Source organism: Lepus europaeus, chromosome 20, assembly GCF_033115175.1.
Source record: "Lepus europaeus isolate LE1 chromosome 20, mLepTim1.pri, whole genome shotgun sequence".
Lineage (NCBI taxonomy): Eukaryota > Metazoa > Chordata > Mammalia > Lagomorpha > Leporidae > Lepus > Lepus europaeus.
Window position 1 is genome coordinate 13606050 of NC_084846.1, and position 9224 is coordinate 13615273.

Consider the following 9224-nt stretch of genomic DNA (forward strand, 5'->3'; position numbering starts at 1 on the left):
AGAATGACAATCACTTTAAGTAGCACTATGACCTCAGAATCAGCCCTTAAGGCATGCTGGTCTGGCTGAGAGCATTTCAGGCATGGAAAGCCAAGACACTGTGACAAAAAGTGTTCTACATGAAGGACCATCTATGGGTGAGACTGCAGTGGAAAGAAGTGATCATTAAAGAAGGTACTTTTCTCTGAAGGGAGGCGAGAACTTATACTTTGCTTATGGCTTTGTTAAATACTGACAGATTTTGTGGATTCTAAAGCCTTCCATAGCCTAAGCAGCTCATGTCAAGAGCCTTGGGTGATCACTGAGGTCACAGATACGAGTGTTAATTGTTAAATTAACAACAGGAGTCACTGTGCACTAACCTCCCATGCAGGACTTCTGTCCTCAAAGAGTTTTTTTAAGAGAGTTAGTAATAAAACTTGTTTTCAAAGATTTACTCGATTTTAGCATGTTAAATGGAGGATATACTTATGTCTCTTATAATTTAGGCCAAAGTGTCGAACTCCATTGCTTGTTTTTGTAGGTGCTTCATTAACTAACAACAAAACTTGTTCCCAAAGATTTACTTTCTCTTAATATATTAAATAAAGGATACTCTTATGTCTCATAAGCTACAGTTATGTCTAAGTGCTAACAAAAGATGTATCATTTTGGGGTGCTTCTTTAAAGTTAGTTAAGTTTCTCCAAAAAAATACATGAAATTAACTTTGAAACACAATGACTTGGAACAGCCCTGTCTCAACTGTAGAGAAAGTTTCTTTATTCTTTTTCTTTTTATCATACAAATTGATGAACTCTTGACTTACTATAGACTTTTTTTATACTAGTAGAATAAAGATTTTTATTAAGCATTGTAAGTTGCATTCAATAGCCTCCAATACACCACACCACAGTCCATCATCAGTCAATCAAACCCAACAGCAGTTCATTCTTCACAATCCATGAGTTAGGGCAGAACTCCCTTCAACTTACAGTAAGATCCTACTTAGCTCTTGTAGGCAGGGGTTGGGAAATTACACTTCATTTCTGATCACTAATGTGATGAAGAGCATCAGAAGTATATGGAAATGATAAGAAGTGATTGTGATTTCAAAGTACAATGTTGGGAAACATTAACAAAACATCAAAATGATAGAAGTATACCTGCTTCTACTAAATTCTTGATGAGAAAGTTCTTACCACAAGCAGTTTGTTTCCTGCTACAGAAGAGAGTTTTTTGTTAAGATTAAAGGTTTTTTTTTCTCAGAATTTGATATTTTGCTAATATGAAGGCATAAAACAGCAACAAAGAACAATAATGCATACAGCAGTGAATACACAAGGGTAATGCTGATATTTGAAATGGCTAAGTAATTTTGGGAGGTTTTAGAATAAATGCAACAGAGGTCAATAATCACAAAATGTTAAGGTTAGAGCAAGATCAGTCAATTACTAAACAGAGTTAACATCTTTTATAGGACCATTACTGATTATTAGCATTTTTGTTTTGCAAATGGGCACATACTGATGAGAAAAGAAGAAAGGAAAATAACATGCATAATATTAACTACACACTTTAAAAATTATGAAATATGCAGAGGTTTAGCTCAAGTAGTAGTACTAATGTCTACATCCGATTCAAAACCACATAGTTCACTGATCACAGATGCATGGTATTAGTCACCAAAAGTTTCAGAACACATTGTGTGGATTTTGAAAGGCCATTTGCATCTTCTATGATTTCAACTTTACCTCCATTTAACTTGCTTATAATGTATGTATGATGTACTGTGCATTTAAATCAGCAGAAGGGCAACATTACTCTATAATTTTTCAGTTTCAATAGTTGCACTTTTTTTTAACACAAAAGAACCACATCAACAATGATGAAATTTAAGAAAGAAAAATTGTGGTTGCCTTAAACAAAGCTTCATTGTGAAACAGTAATGCAAAATCAAATATAATGGCATGCATATGGTGTCAAATACTTTAAATTATATTTAAGCTACATACACTTAAAAGACTTCCAAAATTGTTTTCTTTATAGTTTAAGAAACACAACTATAGGCTTTTGTCATAACCAGTTTAAACTTTATGTGTACTTCATTTTAACTGTGGGAGTCACATGCTTTTCATTTTCTTTCTCTCTGTTTTATTGTAGCATTTTGACCAAGACTGGTTAAAACTAAAAATGTGTTGTTTAAATCTCTGATATCAAAGAGGGATCTGGATTTCAAAAGTCCTCATTTTTCTCTTACAGAAAGGACAAAATGTACATAACTGCAGGCTCTCTTTCTCTCCAGATATTCCTAAATCCTTACCCTTCCAGCATCCTTCACCCTCCATAAAAATAAGTTTACTCTTCTTTATTTAAGACAGCTGCCTCCAGTGCAGCTTCTCTGTGGCAAGCACTGTCTGTACTTACTGCATTTAAGTGAGGATTTGTATTGCACGTTTTAGAGTCACTGTTCAAGGCACTTTTGGAGCAGTTGGCATTACCCGCACTCCCATTCATCTGGGGTAGGGGCTTCTCCTCAGCTGTCACTCCATTTTCTGCCAGGGACCCATCTGAAGATGTGGCAGATGACTTGGGTTCCCCGGATTTCAACTTGAGCTCTTTGGCTACTTCCTCTGCTGAAGCAGCATACGGGGGTCTGCTCTGAATCGCTCCCTGGTTCTTACAGCCTCTGCCATAGTACCTTCCACCTCTTCCAAAGGTTCGAACCACTGGGGTGGAAATAACTCCTCTTGGACACCCTCTGGCAGATCCTCCTACAGAGACCACCTGCAAGGGGAAGGGCCACAGCCCCCACAGTGCACCTGCTCCTGGCCCAGTGGCCCACCATGGTGCCAGCAATTTCTAGCTTCCCTCCCTGAGCAGGCATAGGTTGGACTCCACCCTGGGCCTTGCTAGTTCTGCTGTTGTCACTGCCTGAGAAGGCTCCACAGGGTGCCGGCACCACCACTAAGTAGGGGACTGTCACTACCACTTCCCCCTAGGGGCCTCCAAAGCCACAGACTCCTGAAAAGCCTCTGCCCCTGCCATGGGAGGGTGGCACAGGCCCTAAGTGCCATAGGTACATTGAGGTGGGGTAGAAGGGCATAGCAGGGTGTGTGGGGGAAGGGCAGAGGGTGGTTCTGCCAGGAGAGGTTGAGCCCCTCGAGGATGCTCTGGTGCATCTTCTCCACCTTGGCAGCCTGCTCAGCCTGACCATCACAGAGGTAGATGAGCGGGGTCTTTTCCTGGCTGGCTTTCAGGAGCTTGCACTGTAAGAGCTTCCCATCAAAATACATCCATGGAAAATAGTGCTCTCAGGGGATGGGCTGTCCACACGCGTCATTTGTGAATAGTGCCATGTCCACCTCACTCATGAAGAGAGCTGACAGCTGAATCCCTCGGGGGTTGAGGTTCTCAGTCTTGAGCTCCTGTAGCTGATTTGGCTCGTGGAGCTTGGGGGACAGCACCTGGGCAAGGAAGGCGTCTAGCTCCTGACACCATAGTATTTGAGCCCCTGGCCACTGCATCATATACATTAAGACGCAGGAGAGCACCATGAGGTGGAAGGGCACATTGGCAGGGTTCAGCATGGCAGGAGTGTCTGACCACATGCAGGTCAGGAAGGCCCTCATCCTGTGGTTCTTGTCCTCCACTGCCTTGCCCAGCCAAAGCCTCTTCAAGTTGGGGCAGGTCCATTCCCTGAAGGCCAGGACTTCCACCAGTTCTGGAGTTTGAAGAGACTTCCCTTTGTAAGCTGCCCATTCCCTAATAATCACCAGCAAGAATTCTGGTGGAAGTCTGTTCTTTCTAAAAGCAAGTCAGTTTTCTTTCTGCTTTCTGCCAAACTTAACAGGACTCCGTAAACATACTGATGAACTGGCCTATAGAGAAGGGTGGCCGGAGGCAGGTCTTTGTTGGCTTCATCTTCAATAGAAACAGCAATTTTGATTTCACCCTTGATCAGGACATGGAAAATGTAGGGGTACATCAGCCCCTTCTTATGCCTGTGCTCAGCCACTCTTAGCACCTCAGGAGCAACAGGGGGCAGGGGAGGAGTAGTGATGTCCATGTGGTTCCTGGTGGGCCTCGACAGGAGGCACAGGATTGGATGGACTGTGCCCATCTGGCTCCCTTTGCCTTCCACTGGCTGGCTTCCTGAAGAGGCAGTGGATGAACCTTCTGCCTGCATCCCCCCATGCCTGAGGTTCTGCATGGCTTCCTGTCTCCCAGCCAATCTTGTTCCCGCTGATGTGGTTTGTTGCCCCTGCACTGCTCTCATTGTTGTCTGAAGATGATGAAGTGGAAGAACCAGGGAAGTTGAACCAGGGGATCCACATGGTTGGGGCTGCCACCCTGGGCTGGACTGATGGATGAGGAACTCTCATACAGCAGTGTGTGCTTCCCCTCATGCGGAATGTTGCTGTAGCTGTTCTGTTCCACCATGGCCTTCCTGCTCCAGTCCAGATCATAGGCATATGGTACCCTGGCCCGGGGTGCCCCCTGAGCTGGGCTTCTGTGAGGCTGCGGGCTTCACTTGCACAGAGGTCTGTGGAATGTTGAGCATCTGAGGGGGAACATAAGGCTGCACCATCCCAGGCATTCCAAATGGATTTGGTCTGGCTAAGTAATGTGGTGGGTGACATGACACAGGCTTACTAGTTGCTGAGTAATATCCAATCGCTCTCTTAAATCAAGTGACTTTGTCATCTACTCTAGACTGTGAGTGCTAGAAAACATCTTCAGTTATGGCATCGAGGTCAGAGCTGTCCTGAATGTTGTGGATGTAGTCGGCAACAGCTTTGATCACTACATCAAAGGGTGGCAAGACCAGCTGGTGGGTCCGGACCTTTAGTAAGGCTAGTGGATGTTCTGGACCTTGCAGACTCCAATGAAACAATGCCAGATCCTCATCAGGTAGAATGTGATTTCCTGGCAGAGAAGCAAAAACAGGAAAATGGCTTGGATTCAGGTCCAGCTGCTTGGCAACCTTGTGCATCAGGTACTGGCTTGTGTTGAGACTCTTCCCATTGTGGCTCAGTTTGAGAGCATGGGTGCTGAAGTAATAAGGGATGTTGCACAAGGCGTAGTCAGAGTCATATGGCAACCAGGCCCTGGAAGCCATTCTCTCTGCAGAAGCCAGTCACCTCCTGATGGTGATCCTCAATGCTCTGTGTGACTTTGATGTGAAAGCAGATGAGCACCAGGCAGATGCAGTGGGCCATGCAGAGGGGCAGCAGGAACCAGACTTTGGGTGGTGGTGTGCCCTTGTTCTAGATTTGGCTTACAATCACCTGTGCCATCTGGTGCTCCTTGCCCTGCCACTTGACCCACTTGTGCAGCCACGCCTTCTCCAGTGTGCCTTTGAAGAACACCAGCAGCTAGATGTTGCTGACAAAGCAGGCCTTGGCCAGCACCTCCAGGTAGCTGAGCATCTGGCTCCACTGGCCGCCGCTGACCCAGTCAGTGTAGAAGTGCTGTACAGGTGATACAGGCAGTCATTGGCGTTCACCAGCAAGAAAAGCGGGGTCTGCAGGGGCCGCTGCCACCCGCCGCCTACCAAGCTGCTCCAGGCCAGCTTCTGCAGTTCCACTGGCACCACATTGCTTGGGCAGTGCTTCTTGATGTAGTCCTGGAAGCCCTGCATGCCCATGGCAGCAGGGCCCTGGCGCAGAGGTGGCAGCCTCTAGGGCAGGCTGGGGTGGGTCAGGGGTGCACTCATGGCCAGTGAGGCTGCCATGTGCTGCCACCTCCCTGGGCCGAGTCTAGGAGAGACCTGCTGCTGCCGCCACATTGCTACATTGCTAGGCCAGGCAGGCGGGCAGGCGGGGACTGAAAGTAGATCTTTGGATAAACTAAGACTGATAATAGGAGAGAGAGGAAGAAGAGAGGTGGGAGTATGGGTGGGAAAACAGAAATGGTGGGAATAAACTCAATATTCCTAAAATTGTACTTAAGAAATACATGATGTTTCTGTTCATTCAATGAGAGGTTAAAACAAAGAAAATAATTAAGTAAATATTGCTTGTATCTATAGATAGCCTGAGATTGAGATAAGCATAACATGGAATTTCAATTATGTTTATCCCTCTCCCCTTCCATTCACATCAAGATTCATTTTCAATTCTCTTTATATACAAAAGATCAATTTAGTATATATTAAGTAAAGATTTCAACAGTTTGCAACCACATAGAAACACAAAGTGAAACATACTGTTTGAGTACTAGTTAGAGCATTAAATCACAATGTACAACACATTAAGGACAGAGATCCCACATGAGGAGCAAGTGCACAGTGACTCCTGTTGTTGACCCAACAAATTGACACTCTAGTTTATGGCACCAGTAACCACCCTAGGCTCACGTCGTGAGTTGCCAAGGCTATGGAAGCCTTCCAAGTTTGCCGACTCTGATCATATTTAGACAAGGTCATAAAAGACAGGGTGAGGATAGTAACCAATTATCCTAAGAGTGGCATTAACCAGGTCTGAACAATTATACAGCACTAAGTGGGGAAGAGGACCATCAGTATACACAGGTTGGGAGTAGAGCCATTGGAGGTAGAGGTTATGATTACAAAGGAATGAGGCCCAAGTGCACTAGACAGGGTCTAGAACAAAGGACAGAGTCATTATTAGAGGAGCTAAGAAAGGTGCTAAGCTACAATTAAGAATTCTGATTGAGAGGCAAATAGAACCTGACAGAAGGGGCTTGATAATAATCTGGTGGGCTTTAGGCCTTGTAAGTTAAGAGGCCCAGACTTATCTATGTCTTCACATGGGGTACATCCTAAGGGAGGTGTGAACCTCCTAGGGGAAGGCACTTTGTTGACTTTCATTACTTAGCTGGCCTGGGAGGAGAGCTGGCCAGGTAAAGGCAGGTGGCATCTCTAACAAGAAATCTACAGATCTGCCTTTAATGTTGCAACCCTACTTGGCCGTCCCCTCAGCTGCAGTGGTCACTTTGGAAGTTGGGCTGAGTGAAGGGCTTTTCAGCTTAGAGCCAATAAGATCTGTGGCTCTGACCTGGGCATCCTTCGACTCCAGGGCAGGTCCATTTCCAGTGATCCAACTCTTGACTAGCAGAGCTGCCAGGGCTCTTCACAAGCTGACTTCTGCTGAAGCCCAGGCTTACCACATTGAAAGCCACTGCAGTGGACTGGCCTGTTGGGTCTCCTAGAGGGCAGATCACTGCACAGATCAGCCATTAATAGGCCTGCCACCCATTGCTTCTGATGCCGAGCTTTCTTTTCCTCCTGGTTTGTGTTCAAGCAGACCAGAGGATGTAAGTCAAGGGAGTGCCCAAGTCCCATCTCTAATCTTCGGTGGCCTGAACTACAAGTCTATAGTCACAGGCATGTTCTGTAGTAGTTTTTCTAAGGTAGACAATGCCCATGAGGAAAATTATATTCTCCCTTAAAAACTTTCTTTCCCTTTGGTCTGAAAGGGAGGTTTTTTCTACTTACTGTTTATTTCGCTGATGGCGAAGTAAATCTAGCTATGAGATTATTATTTAAGCTCTTATTTTGGCTATGCTATTACAGAAAAATGTTAGCCATCTCTTTTATAAGGTCTAAAGATTAAAATGTGCGTCGTACAAATTCCTTCATAATAGAATTAGTTTCCTACCTTGAGGAGAATAGAGAAATGAAAGAACAAGTTGGGCTTAGAATAGAGAAATGAGGGAGAAAGTCCTAGATCGCTTGCTAACAATAGTAATATCACATGAATAGTTAGCAAACAGTTTCAACCATTAGAGAGCAACTTAAGAAAACATTTACCAGAAGGTCCAATGCCTTCTATAAATTTTAAGAATCATGTATTTGGAAACATCTCTTAAATATATAACATGGTATAGTTTGTTTAACCAGTAATCTTAAGCACAAACATATAAAATGTTTTTAGTTTATTTCTACCAACAAGTATAAAACATACAATACAGAGATTCAGGTCACACGAATTAAAATGTATCTTTGATTGATTTTAGCAGCTTAAATTTATGGACAATCTTCTCTATAAGCCAATTAAAATAATATTCTTAATAAAATTTTAACATGTGGACATACAATATGTATACATATATAACATAACATAATAGACCAATATAGCAATTTTAATAATAGCTTTTAAAATCTTTAACTCTTTTTTGTAAATTGCCAATTGATTTGAATTGCTTTTTGTTTTTAGTAACCTCAGGTAACCATACTTCTTCTCAGTTGGTACTGTTAATACATTATTAGCTTCATCCATTTACAGAGCCATCCCAAAGTACTGACTAAAGTAGAAGTGGCTGGAAAAAGTCCATAGGAACCTATAGGAGGACAGCTAAACACAGAACCAAAAACACTTTAGTTTTATGAGCAGCAAATCATATATAACTGTGGATGACAAAAGACGTTAAGTTGCCATGTTTAAAATTATAAACTCATCAACCAACAAGAGGCACTTGCTTACTTCACAGTATTTTTGAAAGCACCTGGAGGATTTTGCAAGTATTTAACCCTTTAGGCCTCTGGGGCTTTCTCATTAAGATAACTATCATGTTTAGTAACACAAGATAATTAGACTTTTTAATTCTCAAACATTTGTATTAATAGCATTTTCCATTATAGAAACTTAAAATTTAGTACCACGTCACATCTTGACAGTACTTCTAATATGATCCAAAAAGCCTGATTAGTTGGTGTCTCTATAAGATGAGAGACATAGGTCCTTTGATTTTTCTGTTGGGCCCAAACTGGAAAAACCAAAGTCCAAGATTTACTGGAAATTTTAGAGTCCAGATTGTTTGAAACTTCGATTTTTTGAATGCCTGTCAAGAATGTCAAGAAGGCTCAAAATCTAAAATATCTGGTTGAAATAAGATTCCTTAAAATCATGACATAACATAGACCAAATTTGATCATTGTTACAAGGTGATTATTCAAATCTTTGAAAATAAGAAGATAATTAAATAACCCATAGCTCTTAATATAAATTCAGCTGTTTTTGAACAATTAGAATTTAACAGACATCAAGAGAACATAATAGATTATTTTAACACACTGCTTTAACAGAGAATCAGATTTTAATTCTATGTCAAACAGAAATTGAGCTTCCTGCGATCTCATGCTGTGAGATTTCCTTCCTTTACCTTCTTTCTTTTTTTTTATTTTTGACAGGCAGAGTGGACAGTGAGAGAGAGAGAGAGACAGAGAGAAAGGTCTTCCTTTGCCGTTGGTTCACCCTCTAATGGACGCCGCGGTAGCGCG

The 9224-nt window shown here is 42.8% G+C and overlaps 1 pseudogene; it reads right to left on the bottom strand.

Moving 5' to 3' along the window:
- Positions 1-2183: 2183 nt before the first annotated feature.
- Positions 2184-5627, bottom strand: LOC133749668 (constitutive coactivator of PPAR-gamma-like protein 1; annotated as a pseudogene).
- Positions 5628-9224: the final 3597 nt, after the last annotated feature.